This window comes from Anser brachyrhynchus (genome assembly GCF_964034855.1).
Source record: "Anser brachyrhynchus genome assembly, chromosome: 2".
In the NCBI taxonomy this organism is placed as follows: domain Eukaryota; kingdom Metazoa; phylum Chordata; class Aves; order Anseriformes; family Anatidae; genus Anser; species Anser brachyrhynchus.
The window spans coordinates 15,034,376-15,053,697 of record NC_137695.1 but is presented as its reverse complement, the minus strand read 5'-3'; the positions used below and the strand labels follow the sequence as shown (position 1 = coordinate 15,053,697).

At 42.1% G+C, this 19,322-nt stretch overlaps 1 protein-coding gene and 1 long non-coding RNA gene across 13 annotated transcripts in view; one reads left to right on the top strand and one right to left on the bottom strand.

Moving 5' to 3' along the window:
- PARD3 (par-3 family cell polarity regulator) overlaps positions 1–19,322 on the bottom strand; it is a 445,998-nt gene that overhangs the window by 355,185 nt on the left and 71,491 nt on the right. The window lies entirely within an intron of this gene.
- Positions 1–19,322, top strand: part of LOC308191229 — a 77,227-nt gene extending 57,905 nt beyond the window's left edge. The window contains exon 2 of the long non-coding RNA XR_013947819.1: positions 1–19,322. This exon is cut by the window's left edge and continues 55,402 nt beyond it. This is a non-coding gene — a long non-coding RNA (uncharacterized lncRNA).

Genomic DNA, 19,322 nt, shown 5'->3' with positions numbered 1-19,322 from the left:
CAGAATCGAGTCCCAAGCAGCCTGGTAACTGTGTTGGCAATTTCAAGTTCCTTGAGAAACTACTGTAGCTGTGTCACTGCCAGTAACATAAAACAGATGTTAAATGGTTTTTACCAATACATGCATTCTAACATTATGTACATTCCCTGATATTTTATTATTACAAATTTATCCAATCACAGTGTGTCATCTAGCTTTGCTTCATTTTAAGAACTTTTTGGACCAGCGTACTTCCAAAAAGAACAGTCTCATCCAGGCAGGAAAGTCTGTGTGCGAATACACGCTCTTGCAGCGAAACAACTGTTCTGTTAAATGGCATAGTCCTGGTTTGTGCATATAAAAAAGGAAACCACAGTATAGATGAGTAACAGATTATTATCTGTTTAGCACTTTGCTAATCCTCGTTTACCTGCAAGTTAGAAAATTAATTCATGTTAATTACAAAATCGCAGAATCACAGAATGAAACCTCCTCGGAATGGGATTTCTGTATGAAATGAATTATTTCTGCAAAGCACTGATCTCAATGACTGTGCCCTATAAATGGTAACGACAGAGCTTGAGTGTGAACGGTGAAATCAGAATGTAGAATATTGCTCTCTTCTGGGAATATAAATATCACAGCCAGCAGATTACCTCTTAAATATTGCAAAAATATACCCTCCGGAATGCAGCCACTCCATACGGTTTTACAAACCACAGTGACCTCTATAACAACACAGGAGGTTTCTTTTTCCTATCAGTCACGCTACCATTTCTCAACCTCGGCTGCACTTACTGGTATTTCCCACTAGCAGCCTACACAATCTCCAATCAATAAACTAGACACCGATGTAGAAATTACTGTTCAAGTATGCGATATTGGCAGAGACAGCACGCCGGCAGTTCTCTGCGCCGTTAGGTAGCTGTACGGACAGCACCGACACTCAGCTCTTCAATGCACAGGTCCTCGGGACTAAAACAGCCGCTATTACTATAGCTCTCAGTTTTCCACACTAAGGAATTTCACAATAGATGTTTTGAAAGAAAAATAGTGGCTTTCTTCACATGAAATTTGAGTTCAAGATGTGCAAAAATGCCGACAGACAATAGCTCCTTGTCTTACACACTTTGTAAAAGAGTATGGCCAAACAGAAACTTTGCAACAGAAGCACAAACTTTAATATTATCTGATCCACGCTGCTAGAAACCAACCAAAAAAAAAAAATTGGCTCCAGAATACAGCATGCAGAAGTACTGCCCTTATGCTACTCTCTGTGATGCTCTCCTGCTGCTGCCCATCTTGCCACAAACTACCCTGTTCCCACTGAGTGGCAGCAAATTATCCCTCAGGACACCCCAGCTGTCAGAGCAGACCCGCAGCCCTCCTCTCCGGGACGGAGGATCAGGAGAAACAGCAACTGGCAGGACGTGGGCACATCTGTTAACTTGGTGACCTACTTGTGCTGTGGCTCTGCTGCTGGCGCGGCAGTCAGCTACAGCCCTAGTCCCGGTAGCTCTGCTAGCCCCGCGACGCAGAGCCAGCTACTTGCATCGGCGTCATCGTACAATTCCCTGTGTCATCTTCAGGGGCTAAGAGTACAGCAATGAATGCTGGAAACTGTGTCGTGTTTTGGGACTTCAGCCTGGGTCTGTTGAGAAATCAGAGACAAGAAAGGAGGCAAATTCAAAGCGCGCATCTGGTGCTGAATATAATCAAGAATTGGTTAATGGCATAAAACTCTCTGATCTACACTGCAACTTCTCTGATCTTTCATATTTGAATCATTTATGCTTTTCTGTTTATTCTTGAATACAAAACTGGAAAGCTATCCCAACACAAGTTGGTTATATGCCTTCTTGTTCATATACAGCACTGAATGGCATTATTTCAATTTAAACTATAATGGGTTGAAATAACTTTTTTTTTTAGTAATGTCAGTGCTTCTGAACAAAGATAATAAAGACAAAAAATGACTTTAAGAAAATAAGAAACATCAGCCAGTACCAGCTACAAAACTCTAGGTGAATATACAGAGGGAATATCCAAAATGCCCCAAATCCCTAGTAAAAAAAGCTGGTATTCTTGCCAAGTAGTAGCACTTTTCTGTACATCTTCCCATGTGCTCTCTGTGTTCTTCCATGTGTTAATGAAAGATTCTGTGCAAAGATATCAATTTTCACCCTGGTACCTTAAGGCAAAGCCTGCTGCTTTTCTCGCATTCTTAAAAGAATATCAAAATTTTTCCCAAGGGTGGAATTTTGCTGCTCCATTATTTTTGCCAACTTCTGAATAGAAAGATGCTCCCTCTTGTTCGTGTGGCTGGGTGGGAAAGGCACAGGGCCAAGTGAAATGAAAGTATATCCACACCCTGTTCAGAATACACAAGCCATGACAGGGAGGCAAAAAGAAAAATATATTTTTTTTTCTGTTAAATTGAGATTCTGTTAAATTTAATGTAACGTTTTCTAGAAATGGACACTATAAATACAAAGCAGAAAGTTTTAATAAATCTTGCAGCTGGAAAAAAGGTTGGCGCAACACTTGGGAACCTGAATTGGCACTTGAGAGTGCAGCCAGGTCATTTTGGAGCATGATTTGCAGATCTGACCCTTTGAGTTCAGATTAATTCAGACACCCACCATCAGCAGCGAGGCCAGCTGACTTCACGCCAAAGCAGGGAAGTCATTATACGATTTCTGCTGCTAGCTAGGGGATTAAGGGAGGTAGTCATTTCCCAGAAGGTGGGAATAACACAGATGACAGGAGTTTCTACACTGATCAGCTGACCTTTTATTAGCTCTGCAATTGTAAACCGGTAACAGAAATATTCTATTACCCTACTGGGTTCCTCTAAAAATGCTTATCACATAAGGCCAGGAGGCACCAAATAAGGGTACAAGAGGAATGGAAAACCTGCAGATCCCTAACAACACGAAGGAGAAAGCTTTAAGCCTGTGTTTAACATTCAGTGTCTCAGCTAACTCACAAATCTTAGTATTGACGCCGTCTGCTCAGCTCTCATCTCCACTAATTCAGTCCTTATGCTGAATTATGCTCCTTAGCTCTTTTTGTAAGCGGCTCCAAAACATCCTATCATTCCTGGTGTAGATGCTATAGGACAAGCAGATACCACTGCACCACGGCAGAACCCAAGGAGGAACAGAAATCTCCGCCTTCTGTTGAAGTTTCACAGACGTGGGTCCAAGCAAGACCATGGGAGATGGTCTGTTACCTTCACATGAGCAACAGCTGCAAGACCCTAGGTGTATGGCAGGCAACTCATTACCATCGAAAAGTTTACAACGCTGTATAGTCATGCTAATGACCTTTGATTACAGGAGCCAGCAGGAGGAAATGAAATCTGACCACAAAGATGCTACCTTATTTAAAAGCAAAATTATTTATTATGACCAAATATACAAACAGTACATCTATTTTGTCATGTGGCAGACTCGGGTACCTTCTCTAGCCTTCCCAGAGAAAGCGTCCTTGTTCCCATCACAAAGTTAAAGAGGATTTCTTTGTTGAAGAGGATTTTGTTGTTCTTTTTTAGATAGTTGGTATGCTACCACAGCCCAAACCATCCTAGATGCCGAGCAATTTGTTATCGTAGTCTTAATTGCACATTACTCACTCACTAACGCCAGCCAGGTTTGGTGAGGTTTTGGTGGTGGTATCAGTTTTTTTGTTGTTGTTTTGGTAGAATGAGGTTTTCAGGAAAAACTCCACTTTTCCTTTAAGATGCTTCAAGATGTATGCAGTAATGTAGCAAACCTCAGAAGAGAAAGTGAGAACAGAAATAAAGAACTAAAGAACTAAAGAAAACTGTTGCCTTCTCCACTGAGAAAACCAATTTCAGCAGACAGAGCCTCTGCTCTGCACAAAGACATTCCTTCTCTGCCAGCTTAGCTGATTCCAAATTTTCCCAGTGACCTTGCTAGATTAGATTTGCAGTCAAGCAATCCTATCTCTTAAATCAGCAAATTGGATTAGTGACATTGCGAGCTGGGAAGCACAGTTTTCACACACCCAACCTGAACAAAAACAAAAATTCCCAATCCTGTCCAAATCAGCTAACTACTTGCTACGTCCAAAACCGATTTCAGAATAATACTTCAGAAAAGGTCATAACTGGCTGCAAAACCCAAGCTGAGACGTTCACAAACTGCTACAAGATCCTTGTACACACACATAAACACAGACACGCTTCCAAAACAAGAGCAACCAAAGCAGTACGTGATTGTCAAAGGTACGCACGGATGTAATTGCTTGCAGCTGAACTCGCTCCCCAGCTTGGGATCTGCATCTGTAAGGGGGCAGCGAGCACTTTGGGTGTCACCAACTCCCAGAGCTAAAAACCAGCCACACTAAGGTGCGGGACACCAGGTCTCCAGAGGAGCTGCCCTTTGGTTGTCCAGAGAACCTGGCAGTGTTTCTCCTTTGACACGTTTTTGCTGGGATAGAAACCTGAAGGCTTGCAGAGCTCTCCCATCCCCTGGCCTTCTGCATGTTAAATATTGACATGTGGAGGGTTACACAGAGCCAAAATGTCGGTAACTGATCAAAGCAGAAATAAAATGAAAGATCCGTTTCACTGCTCGTGGCTATTTCAATACGTTGCATATCACAGCCCTCTAAATAAACTATGCTGAAGACTGAGCAAGCACCCCTTTGAAAGAAACGTTCGGTTTCTTTGCGGGGAGGATTTAACAAGCAAGTCTCCATCCTTGGAAACTGCCGGCTCACCTCTTCCACTTGCACTTCAGCTGAACCCCAGGCAGCCTGGGACACTGAATCCTTGTGCTGGTGGAGCTTCCTTTGGTTTTTATTTTTCACCCTTCCTAATCCATTTTTAAGCAAGGGAAGAATACATAAACAATAATAACGAATGGCTGTCTGCAAGGAGATAGAGAAGAGGGGAAGAAGGGGATTAGCAGCAGCTCTTCGTGTAGCGGTAAGAGCAGCAACAGCTGGCAGCCACCGGACATCTCCCCGTGAAGCCTGCCAGCAAGGTGAGTTTTGACCACGCATAAAAGAGAGACTCCGAAGCTACCCTGCCTTACCTGTGTTAAAAGACTGCAAGCAACAACGCTGAGGAATAATAAAGTCCTTGTATTTAACCCGTGGGACCACAGCTCTGGATCAGGACCCCCGTTTGGATAATCAATCGCAGGGCCCTGCTTTGAAGCCCACAGTTACTGCTGAATTTCACAGCTTGTCCTGCGTTGTTATTTACACGTTTCTCTTAGAAAGGAGGACGGTCACTGAGAGGACTGCAGAACGCCACCAGAGAATTAATAGTTATGAAATATGTATTTGGATAAGATAGCAATGAACTGTTTTTCTGTAAGATACATACAGCACATGAACGTGTTTAACACAAACATACCGGATATCAGTTCTAACAAGCAGAACGCTATTTATCACTAGCACCACATCCTAAACAATTTCAATTTATTTTCCCAACAGTAGGTGTTAAAATTACATTCCTACCACAACTGTCTCATCCACGCCTTAGCATGAGAAGGTTAAATTAATGTGATCTCTCATCAGCCTCCTTGGGAAAACCCAACACAGCACAAGTGGGGGCTCTCCTTTGTTTACCCAACTCAGGATCAGCCCAGAAACCGATAGAAGAAGTTTTTATCACCAAATTGAGGATGAGTTGGCAATTTCTGCTTTACTATTTGAAAACGTTCTGTTTACTGATAAAGGCTGAAGGGAAATGACTGCAAGAAGCGTCCCCTCTGCATGCGCATCTTGTGCCATGCAGGTGAGCATCATGACTGAAGGTACGAGAGTACGGAAGGTATCAGAGCTGCTGCCCGTTTTCCATCCTTACACACATTTATTTCAAGTTTTACACGGAGAACTGACACTTTTTAATTGAAAGAGCCTTAATTTTATCCACCACACGTCTGCTTTTCTCAGCCACACAAAAACACTCTTGGAGAGTGTTGGTTTGGTTTGGTTTGGTTTTAATTTGGTTGGGTTTTGCTTTTTTGGGTGGAGGGAGGGAGGATTGTTGTTGTGCGGTTTGTTTTCACTTGGAGTTTTTTTTGCTTGTTTGTTTTGTAGGTGTGTGTGGGGAAGGTTTTTTTACACAACAGCCAGAACAAAATCTTTCCATTCCCAAGACAGCAACACAGTGCAGTAGGCACAAAATTCTTTCACAGGAAGAAGCCGTAAATGCTGCAATTTTTGTGAGTTCACCGTGAGGAAGACAAGCTGTTCAGGACTAGGGGCAGCTATTGAATTCAGAAATAGTTTCTTCAGGAATCCCAAACTGCATCAGCACAACAACACCCAAAACATCATGAACTGAAGAACATCTGAAGACGGGCCCACCACAGAATGAAACTTCCTGGACATACCAACTTGTTAAAGGTAACAAACCTTCCTAGGCAATCCTCTGTGCTTTGCATGAAGTCCTCCTCTACCTGTGCAGGCACATCCATAAACGTGCTGCCTCAGTCATCCCATCTTTACAGAAACAAGCACAAATATGTCAAGCTGACAACTCAAAAGGATTATTTTGTCTCCCATTAAACGGGAATTTTGTGATAAATTGTAGTCTACCAGCAAAAGTCTGCTTTAACTGACTTATGGGTGAACTTCATGTTAGTCTAATCAGTACAGTTCACCTTCAGAAAACCCAGCTGTGTTGGAGCGCGTACTGTTCATGTAGGATGTAACAGTTTATAGAAGTTACTGCTGCAGAGAAGAAACACACAGGAAAAAAAAAATAATAGCATCTGCAGGATGTTTTTGAAAATCTAACTACAGCTTTTACACACAGCTTTAGCCAGCACTTCTACTGCACTTTGGCTTCTTTGACTTTGCCTTGTTATCCTGCAGAGAAAGGAACAAAGACAACAACAACTTCACAGCGAGCACGCTACTTTCAAAACCCGTATTTTGAAGTGTCAGTACTCCCGCCCTGCCTGGAGCTGCACCCGCGAGCTGCTCAGTGCCCCTCTCCTAGGAGCTCGAGGCTCGCGGCCCCAATCCTGCTGGCTCCGACATCCCGCCAGGGCCCCCTGCAAGCAGGCTGCTGGTACCTGCAGGCTGGGCCTGAGTCTTTGCCAAAGCTGGAGCCGCAAGTCTTCTTCCTCGGGGCACACCGACTTCGGGGGGCAACGGGGGGCAAGTGGAAGGAGCTGGTGATCCGCTAGGTGCATGGAGCAGGAGAAAAAGGGAAAGAGAGAGAGGGGTGGCACTTAGTGGGTACCTGAGGCTTGAAAGGAGAAAGGGTTTGGAGAAAGGGCATGGGGCTGTGGGATCGGATATTGCATTGGGTCAGAGATGAAGCTAAGAAGAAACGAGAGATGGTGAAAAGCGGGACTGGGTTGGTGAGGAACTGTGATTTTGCCTTGGGAAGAGCTGTGCAGGACTGCAGTTAGGGGACGGAAGGAGCAGTGGGCACAAGAGAGGGGCTGGGTGGTTTGAGCTGTGTGCTAGAGGTAGAAGCAGCCACAGAAGAACAGAGCCTGGGCCGCGGAAACCCCTTCTCCCCCACTTTTGGCCAAGAAGCTGCTTTGGGAGCAAGGCGTGCTCAGAGGACTTCACCACGGGGCAAAGGAGGAACAGGAACACAGCCGAGCCTTTCACCGCCACCTACCCTTCCAGCCCCAGTGCACACTTTGGGTGTTTCTTTGGCTTTATAAAAAGAGGGTAGTGTGAATCATGACTAAGCCAGAATATAACTGAAATGATATAGGACCACACAGAGGCACTTAATTGACCATACAGTTCCCGTTTCTGGCAAGTGCCAGAAATCAGCGGTTTCTGAGGGCACAGATACACACGGGATCTATTGCAAGGTTCACCGTGCTGGGTTTCCAGTTTACTTCACCTCAGTGCAACCACAAAAACCAACTGCAGACTGACAAAGGGAGAGCAGAAACAAAGAGGATATGTGTTTGGGAGCGCTGCGTTTGCTGGTCTAACAAAAGACTCCCCCTAGCGTGGCACACTTCACAAACAGCATCCACGGGCAGCGCCCTTACCAACGTGAACCCCTCCTTCCCGTGTTTTCTTGAATGAAATCTGAGCTCCTCATCATTCCTCCCAAACACCTATTAGCGACCTCAACCCACCTGCTTCTCTCCACCACTCAACTCCCACAGCCCCCTATGCTTACGCAGCGATAGATCTGCAGCCGATGCAACACTGCAAACATCTGTTGGCACGGTTTCCACACTGAGATTAGACAAGGCCTTGAAGAAGAAAGATCAAGTAAGAAATCCAAAAGACTTAAAAGATTCGTTAACTTCCCGGTTAATCAAAATGGGAAGCTGTCCTTAGAAGGAGGGTGACTTTTGAGATCCCTCCCAAGGACTACTTCTCATGGCTGTGATCAGTAATTGGAAAACAAAAAGCTTCAGAACAACTTTTCTCAGAAGTTCTGCAGCTGTTTTAGTTGGAAAATGGATAAACACCCTTCAAATAGCAGATAATGGCTGCTACTGATACCCCCTGTCACAATGGCACAATAATAGGTACACAGTCCAGGGGAAAAACAGCACCAAAAGGTTATTTTGCTGTCATACAGCTTAAAAAGCCTGCTGTGATGGTGAAGGGCACAGGACAAAATGTACCGAGTTTGGAAAGCAGATGTACTACTTCATGATACAGATGATCGCAGCTGTCTTTTTGGTTAGAAGATACATGGCTTGTGGCAAATACAGGCAGCACCGTGAGGGATCCACGTTGTCTCAACGGCTGGGATAAGACAGTAACATCAGCACACTGAAGCTGTCCCATCAGATTCATGATAAGAACAACAGAACTAATGTCGATGGGGAGAAGGCCGCCCTGTTCATTTGCAACTGTCCTTTACCGGAGAGATCACGACGGCACATCGAGGAGCACCCATTACCTCTCGGCAAGATGACTGCCACGGCAATACTCCAGAACAGGGACTCCTAATCGTCTGTGGGAAAACAAACTTCTGTTTCATCCAAAAAGTAGTTGCAGAAGATCAAAATTGCTTTTAGAATAGCAAATGCAATACATTTAAAAACTAATTCAATCACTGAATTATGAAAGAGAAAGATTTCAAGGCCACTTAGCAATGCACAAAGCAAACAAGCAAGCCACACTCCTTTTGACTTCGTTTTGTAGCCTTTCGATGCTGGACAAGTAGAGTCTGGAAAGGCGTGAGGGAACAGCCCTGACACGCCTGGCTTCTGGGGAAGAGAGGCATGGCACATTTTGGAAGGAGGAGGGGGTGCTGCGACAGAAGTAATCATTTGGATAAGTCTTGATAAGTAACACTAAATATGATGAAATTCTGGGTACGTGCCACATCTCTTAAGGCTATTCAAGTTTCCTTGAAATTGTATAATCACCTCCACTTTCTACTTCCACCAAAAAAAAAGATCTTTCTTAAAATTCGTACCATTTAATCTCTAAGCTAATGCAGGCACAAGAATTTCCTAGTCATAATATTAATGTTTTCAGCCGTACATTTTGATAAGTATGATTAAAACGTCTCAACCACAAACTTACAGTGACCTCTGCTGAACAGTTAGCACATCTTCCACACACACAGGAAAAGCAGCTACGCTGCCAAAGCCAGCACTTGCAAAGCAGTTGCACAAGCAAGGTTTTGAAAAGACTGTCACCATTTCAGCTCCAAAACACACAGCTCCGCTTGATATTAGTCAGATAAAATTTTATGCAGAACTACCAGGAGGAATCTTCCAATAACCCAACACAAACAGAGAAGCTTTGGAACAAAGCTTTATACATGACTTTGTGAGCTATTTAATGCTTTTGGCTACAGCTAATAATTTCAACTATCCACTAAAGAATTACACTTATTCCGGTAAATTAAACAACACCGCGGTGCTTGTGCTCCCAGGGTCTAACTAACGACTTGGATGAGAGCAGCACTGGCTGCAGCGCAACCGAGAGTGCTTGGTTCATGTAAGTGAGAGAATTCAGGAATCTCTGCCTGGCATACTTTTAAGACTAGAGCGAATGTTTCCGTCGCTCAAGATCCTTTTTCTAGGCTAGGCACAGAGGTACAGACCAGCCTCGTCTCTGCCGGATCGCTGCTTGTCCCCAGCTGTGCCCTGCAGCAGCCATGCGGGGCGAGCAGAGGCAGCTCGGGGCTGCCTGCCCAGCGGCCGGGGCCGCAGCAAGCGGGATCACCTCTCCCACCTTCTTCTCCCCACACCATCTCCCACACCATGCATTATGCGGGCGAAGTCCAGCCACAGCTCTGAGCCACAGCTCTGTCTGCCCGGGCAGAACGGGTACGAGGAACAAGTCCGAAGAATGGAAGCACTCTTCAAATCCCTCCTGGTCTCCATTTCTGAGTTTGGGTAGGGGTAACATCACTTCAGCCCCCGTTCCCTCTATAGCCCCAGTTTTCTTCCTGGCACTAGGCACTGCAACTATCTTCTCCTGCTGGCATTCTCCTTTTTTACACAGACCTATGTCCGTCATCTTTCTTGGGTTCTTGCAAGGAAAATAGCTGGTGCTCTCTGGCCAAATCCATCAGCATTTTCTCCAGGACTCAGAAAGAACACGGGAGGTGTCTAAGTACCCTCAGCCCACACAGGGGTACTGAAAAAGTAACTCCTGCTTGCTGGAAGTTAAATACATTTTTTTTTTCCATGAAGATACATGGACTCGCTCCTAAATAGGGGTCTCATTAATAAAACTTATGGACCTCAGAGAGGTCTAGACTCAGGCAAATACCTTCATCCCTGCCGTACACAGCTGAGCTACAGCTCAGCTATTTTGGTTTGAAGAAACAGTAGCTTTGTTACTACCACCTCTTTTTTATGAAATATGGAGAAGACGTACACAGAGACAGGATGCATTTTATTCAAAGCCAGCCAAACTAACTGCGTTAAAGATACTCTTCTAGCTTAAATCATATTTCATAATTTTAGATATTTACAGGCTTACAATAATAATTGAAATGCATTTTTCCAATAGACGCTATCCTCCTGCAGAAATCTGCAGCTGGATCACCAATGGATTCAGATCCTTGGAAATTTAAGTGCAAGAGTGCAAAGACGTGGCACAGCACAAGAATTTACATCAGGCTAGAATGCACGTGAACACCCAGAAGTTCTGAACTAGTGAATACATGGCAAATTTCTCTATCCACATGGATATATAAAAACATACACACACACATACATATATATATACACTTAAACTGCCTGTGTATTCACAGAGCATTCCTGAATGATAAGCGAGGCTCTTATTTGACAAACCGCTACAACACGATAAAGCACACTTGATGCCATTCCAATAACCAACTAACGAAGGAACACGCAGCATGCACAGCAATTTTGCTGTCAGTTTCTGCTTTATAAAGCAAACAGTACTTTTGCACTTCATGCTCAGCCCAGCTCAGAACTTCCAGGAAAGGGAATTCCCACCAGGAGAGGTCTCCAACAGAGCCCGGGCCAGAGGCTGGTAATAAAAAAAGGCTCACACCTCCCTCCCCGTGACAGCACAGCAGGCGGCTACACCTCTTCTGGATGCAGAACAAGAAGGAATAGCTCACTGGCTAGCTTCTGCTACAAGAAAACACTGCAAATGTTGAATTTATCAATGTTTATCAGCATCAAGTTTTTAATCAGTGCTTGCAAGAGTCATTTACTCCAACTATGCACATCTATATGACAAGGTGATTTTATTTAAACCATATCCAGGAAAATACACAATAATAAACTCAGACCAACATAAAAAGCTTAAATATATGCATGAAACTGGAGTAGTTAAAGCTCCATCCCAAACTGCATTACATGCCACGTTACCAAGCAAGGAATTTGCATATTGTGCCACCAAACACTAATCCTTCCCCGGGAGGCTCTCGGATCGCTCAGCTCATTTAGACACAAGTGCTCCCAAGGCCATGGTGCCATATCAACGCCACCAGACACCACCTCTTCTGTGCCCTCCGGCCCTAAGCCATGCAGACTCATCAGTCTTGAGATTTTGTTATCTGACACACTCGAGCAAAGTTTCTTTTTATGACTATAACAAAACTTTTCTTTTTTAACTTCTTAAATACCAAAGTAATTTTGAATTAAGCAATAGAGCGATGGCTGGAGTGGCACCAAATTATGGAGGAGCCACAAACCAGCACATTTCCATGATTTCCATATTGATTTCCATATTTTTGGAAATATGGAAATATTTTTTCCATATTTTTATGGTTCTAAATAAAACTAAGATTTGTTTTGAACAAATGGAAGTGACGTTTCAACTGGAGAACGCAACGTTAGTTTTTACAACATTCCGTAACATACAATATGTACAGAGGGCTTATTTAGCTTCAGAGACATATTTTGACACCATAAAATACTCTGTCTTTGGCAGATCTGAGGGACTGGAATGAACTTATTTACTCAAATTAACATAATAACTTAATCAGATGGTATGAGAGTTACAGTTGATTAGATCAATGACAGTGAGGCCACTGACTCTGAGCATCTGACCTTGGCAAAACAATATTGCAATATTTACACACAAATCTGTGAAGAATGGCTGTTGGGGCTGTTGGTAAATTGTTGCATTAGCACAGAGCTTCTCGTGAAAAGAATACATTAATAGAGAAACTGAATGTTATCTTGTCACCTGTTTTATAAAGATGCCTCCATTCTGAGAAATATTTTTAATATGTGTACTTCCAACCACCACGCATTTACATAGATGTACTAATTTTCTCTTTAACCGGTTCATTTCCAGATTTAACAGACAGTTAGGTAATTGAAATTTTATATAGCACACTAAGCAGAATGTAGGTCGTGCACTGATTTTAACGTTTTTATAAACCAAAATTACAACCAAGTAATATACACGCACCTTTTTATTTATTGCAAATAGTTTAAAAAATGTACTTCATTAATATATTTCTGCCCTAAAGCTTTTTTGAATGCCCAAATAATTTCCCAATTGCATCTCAAAATTAAACTCTCTAGTTTTCATCTCTGTACCCCTGGGCTTTACCACACAACGCAACATATTTTAATATGGTTAAATGCTACTGATGTTGCAAAATGTTATTCCTTATTGAAAATGGTCATTAATATCGCTTCATACCTCAGAGAGTATGGTAGTAATTTGGTAATAAAACACACTATTATCATCGTCTTCTAATAACCTGAAAGTGTTGTAATCCTAAGGCCCTAAATGTGTTATGGAATATTATTAGAACAAGCATATTCTGGTCATTATTTAGATGGGAACATTTCCCATGTCTCTCATACCTCATTCAGTAATTGCACACTCCTGCTATAATTAAATTTGCCCATTTTAAATTGTCCATAATATTATAAAGTTCATTTTCTGGTCCTGTGGGACACATCATTGACTCCTTTTGGGGCACAATATACTTTTTAATGATGTATTTTAAATTGTTTATTTTTATTTAAGTGACTGTCTAGAATAATAACTTGAAATACCCCGAATTAGATAAAACAGCTTAAAGCGGGGGAAGGGAAAAAGAAGCAGTAGCTCCCTAAACACACAGAACAAGAGTGTTTTTCCCCCGAGGTGGCTACCTACTTGCCCAGCAGTAAAAGCAACATCTTCTAGGCAAAGACCCTGCTTTGAGATGAGCGACATTTGTCAGGGTACCCCAAGCGCGGCTGCCAAACATGAGCTGCAGGTACCGAGCACCAGAGGACCAGATCAGCACCTCGGGTCAGTCCCTGCTGTGATAACACAAGGGAGAGCAGCGCATCGGTATTTAGAAAAATAATAGTGCCCAAAGCATCTTCCAAGGCAATGCAAAATAAATACAGGTCTGCACGATGGTACAGGTCTATGTAACATGTAAAGTGCTGTAAGAAATAAAGGTCTAGAAATCCCTCAAAAGTAAATACTGTGCTTAATGAAACACTATTTATTGAAAGGGGAAACAAGCTATTCCTTGCATCTCTCCACAATCACCTCTGGCGTTTTAAGAAGATCCAGCAAAAACATTTTGCACTACATTTCTATTACACCATGGATAACAAAAACAAGCAGTCCTTTCAGGGCTCAATCAAACTTCCAGGAGGATGACAAGTCTTCTTCAGCTGTCTGTCAATACCGAGAGAGTAATAGCATCCAAGAACAAAAAGAAATTCCAGGAAAAAAGAGGAAACAAGAAGATTCAAGTGACTGAGAGAGGACAGCTTTTATCCTCAGAGACAGTCCACACTGAACACAAACAGGAACTGTCATTTGTAAATATGAAACTCTTACGGAGAACACTATAGTCGAGCACTCAGAAGCCACTGTACTTACGACGTTTCCTGAACGCTGGTAATACTTCGCATTCCCACTTACAGTTGACACTTGACCCAAGGAAAAATCTACAGGTTAGAGAGCATATCTGTTGATTACGGACACGTGGACGAACAGAAGCTGAACAGAAATCACCAAACAATGCTTATACAAACACTGGAAAGTTTCCCTCTTTTTTGCAGCTAATTTAGAAATAAAGATTGATTTTTTCTTTTGCAGCTGTCTTCTTAAATGAGATAAACATGCTACAGAATTACCTTTGCAATGATACTTTTATCTACCTAAATCACTCAGAATTAGTACCCTTTACCCTCCAAATATTATTAAAAATGTATTTTTTTAATTTCAGATTCGAAACAAAATACATCTGCTCTGTCTCCATTTGTTGAAATGGGTGGAGATTCAAATTTAATAATGGGTACCTAACCTCCATTAGAAAAAGTTCAGGAGTTCACAAACCAAGAAGGTTGAAGAGCCCAGTGTCTATACCAGTGTCATCCGAGAGAGAAATTGGAATTTTCAAGGAATGATCTGATTTCAACAGTTTAGATCATAACAGAATATGGTGTAATATCTTGCAGCACTGTGATATGTATTCCTATGTATTCCTTCTACAGAAGTTAATCATATTTGAGTCCTTCAAGACAAGACAGATACACAAGAAATTAAAACTAGCAGGCTGGATTCTCCCCAAAAGTAGCTTAAATATAAAAGAAAGATTTCCCAAATGCTTGAAAAAAGAAGCATCCGAAAGATAAGTTATTTGATTGCATTTGCAATGTATTTTTTGGGGTATTAAGCAAATACTGAAAGATACATATTATAAAATTGTGCCTATATATATATAATCCATCTTCATTTATGGAACATATACATATACCCAGACATCTATCTCCAAATAAACTACAGATTTTGCAACACTGTAATAGGAAGTAAAAACGAAGGTCAGTGAACTAAGATCTTCTTTTATTTCCTTAACAGCTTCTAAGTTTCATTAATGCAAAATAAAAATGTCTCCTCTAAAACTAGGTCTTAAAAATATATACCTTATTAAAAGAGATACGGGTAAAAATATTGATTCACTTTTCTGCACAACAGTGAACCACTGATGCTACCACCTGTAATATTTCAGAAAATTGTCAGAAATACTAACAACAACAACAAGCAGCTGCCCAGTCTTCTTGGGGAAAAAAAAAAAAAAAAAAAGAAAGAAAATCAGAAAAATCTCTCGTGAGTGTAATTAAAGAGATTGAACACAAGAGGTAGCTAGTGTCTCCACGTTCTCACATACTCCTCCCAACATGAGAGGACAGAATGGCAAGTGAGTTGCCACACGGACTGATTTGCTTTTAAAGATGAGGAAAAATGAAAGTTTTCCAGCCTCAAAAGGTTCAGGGAGAACAATGAGTGGATTATTCTGGCTTCAGCCCCGTGGGAAGCACCTTGTTTGCTCTGAGTCATTTCATAACTAAGCCCTGAGTCCACACAGAAAAGTTTCTGTCAGCTGCTGCTTTCCCCCCCCTCGATGAAAATGAACGCCATCTGCTTCCCCCCAGCATTTTCTTGAAGATGATTTTGACTGACCCTAATTCTAAGCACTTTTCGTATGATAAATGTACCTTTTTGAAAGCACAGTAACAATGTTACTGAAGATATAATTATAAATGCACAAGTTTTCATACTGTTCAAGTATGTTAATTAAACTCTGGCACAGTTGCAGACAAATCAGCTAACAGGAGCATGATGTGCATAACATATCAAGTAGACTATAATTATTACCTCTTCTTGATAAAGATGTTCAGAACATTAATGCTTCGACATTGTGCATCTAATCATCTTAATCATCATTTAATACAATGGACAAATCCATCAAAATCCAAAGGGATCCAGTTACTGTTATGTTTCCAAAAGCGCACACCGGGAACTCCCAAATGCTTCCTAATGACAACAATTAAACACCTGGCTGTGATGACCCGTACCTGTCTGAGGTTCGTTCTCTAACAGTTTCTCCCATTCATTACGCACACGCTGAGAACTGGAAGAGGATGCTCATCATGCGGCGTAGCACGGGGCTGCAGCGGGCCGAGACGAGCGGCCGGGCTCCTGCAGCAGGGACCAGGAGCTGCGGGTAAGCCTGCGCGTTCTGCAGCCCCAAGCCAGGTGCTGCAGACACTTGGGAGAGTTCAGAGCTGGGTCTCGCGTGCTGGATATAAACGTGCTGGAAGCAAAGGGGCTTTTCGAAGAATTTTTAGGCTTGTCTGAAAATATAAAGCACCCAAATGTTCATAGTTAATTTGTAGGAGGTATCCGTTGTTTAAACCACAGAGCATCTGAAAATAATGCCCAAAATCTTGGGAAAAAAAAAAAAAAGAGGACATTTTATGATGTTTTGTCTTTTGCTATATTCATGAAAACAAGTATGTAAACATCACAGGTGCAGCTCTTAACTCAACCTATGTACAACTGCAATGAATTTTGGACGTGCAACCTCTCAGAAGCCCTACCAGAACAAAAGCTCTCTCTATGCAATTGATATGCAGCGTTCTCCTGTGTGTGTACACACACAGGGACAAACATACATATATATATAAACTGCTGATTAAGATCTGTTCTTAGGGATGCCTTTATCAGAGCAGGCATGCCTCTGCAGTGGCAGGTTCCCAGTCTCAGCTAACATTCCTCAAATGAATGAATGCACCAAACATAAGAGATCAGACTATAAGTTACGAGTTAATATTTACCACAAAGCCAATGCTAAGAACTGTCTGAAACTCTGTACTTTGAACTAAAGCTTTTTTTTTTCCAATTCTGACTTTCTTTCATTTCTCATTGACTCCACACAAGCACATGTCATTATGAAAATTTTACAAGGCATAGAATAAGATAAACCGGCAGCCCTTTCATAATTTGTATATTTGTTTTACTCCCCATTTGACTTTTTCAAATACCTATTTGAGTTGTTGTTAAAATCATTTGGAGCAATGATTTATTCGAATCATGTCTGTTTTTAAAACTTTTACAGTTTGACATTTTTAGTGAAATGTTTAATGTACGCAGCTAAACACGCTCAAGTTTCAACATAGCTGTACCCACTGAATGGAAGATATAATTGTACCAGTTTACTAGAGTGGCACCTGCACCAGCTTCGATGCTAACAGCATAGACTGCCTTGCTGTTAAAATGGAGAAGCAGGTAATTCAGCTAATACTCTTACCAGCTCACCTCATTAAATGCTGACATTCATTTGACAAGACAAACTGGAGGAATCCGATCCTGGAACATACACACGTTGAAGCACCAAAGGAGATTAAGTATCAGCCAGGGCAGATGGATACCAGTCTCTTTTGGCCTGAACTCAAACAAAACAAAGTCTACACAGCCTGACTGGGGAACTGACAAAGGCCTACATCGAGGCCTACAGGAGCCCTAATCCAGGACCTGCATCATCCCCCACTTAATTGCATGCTTTTAATGAGAACTTTTATTCCACTCCCCAGTTTTGCATAGGCTGCTTTGCAAATGGGAATGAGGACGAGCGGGAGGAGAAGCCAGGCAGAGCCCGCCGAGGGCAGGCTCGCTATCAGGAAGGGGTGAGAAGGAAGCAGCCACACAGACAATAAGCATTCTCCTGCAGCTCAGCCATTTCTGAGACACGTGTTCACAGCTCTGGGTACGATGTCTGGACTCTGTCAGAGTCAAAGGATTTAGGCCGTTAGGCACCCAAGGTACTTCTTCAAATTGGACCTTCAAGAGCATCTGGAAACAAGACCGCAGAGGCTTTCACAAAAGCCAACTCTGGCACCCTATGGCTCAGAGTGCTGCCCCTCTGGGAGCATTCAGAGCCTGACACCACCAGCTAGGGAGCCGGGGAATTTAGCCTTGCGTTCCCTAAAGTCAGCCTTCAAGGAAGGTCCTCGCAGTTACGTGGTACGACATGGCACGGGAGTGCCCGAGCAAGGCAAAACAGACCCTCTGGAAAGGTCTTAACAGAGTTTTTAAGTGATGAATGTTAAAAATTGTTGTGACTACAATCAACAAGTTACATTACAAATGCCAGATTGAAAACAGATAGCAAGAACAGGGATGCACTTTTCATGGTGTCTGCGATGCAATTACTCTACCAGCATTCACTTGCCCATTTCAGATTTGACAGGGTTTTAAGGAAATAAAATCAAAGTACAGTACTTCTCTTATTATTCACCTAGTCCTCACTGTAAATATCCTAGATAAAGAAGTACTCCACCTATCGGGTTGTGGACAGAAAACAAAGTGCCTATATTTATGCTCAGTGAATACATTTCCACACTACTACACCGCTAAGCAGTAGGATTATCTCTCCATCCTACCGATAACAATTGTGGCTGCAACACAAATAGAAATAATCGTTTTAAATTGCTATGACAATGTTCACACAGCTTTATATACATCTATAAATAAAACTGAAAAACTACTATATAAACTAGTCGCTTAATAAAAGTAGGATGAAAATTTTCCTATGCTGTAAATCCACAAATAAGTAACATCATTCCTCTAGCATTAGAAATTATGAGGTTTAAACCACCAAGAAAGGGAGGGAGAGGGGGGCCTTTTAGTCATATGCTACAGATGAACCAGCAGATTTTAATTGGATTAGTTTTTCAGGCTCTTCTTTGGAATAGTAATGGTTAAAATCTTAATTGTATTGTAATCAATAGGAGCTCTGTCATTCGTTTCAATACACAAACTTTTCTAAAAATGAAACTTAGGATACATGTTCATATCTAATTCCAAAGCTTGTATTCCCAGTAAAATCCAAGTGAAGCCACCAGATCTGCCGTAACACATACCAAATCAACTATCCTGGTATTTGTTGTATCTAGTTAATGCTCCCCCTGCTGCAAAAAGCCTGTTCCCACCTCCCAGCTGACAGCTCCTCTTTTCTACACGCCATCCAACTTGCGCAGTGCCAGAGCAATATGATCAAGGAAAGTCTTACAAGTAATACATATTGAAACAGAGGGGAAAAAAAATGGCTGATATATAACTGTGTGTACATAGAGTTCATTTCAATTCATTAAAAAAAGCAACAACAC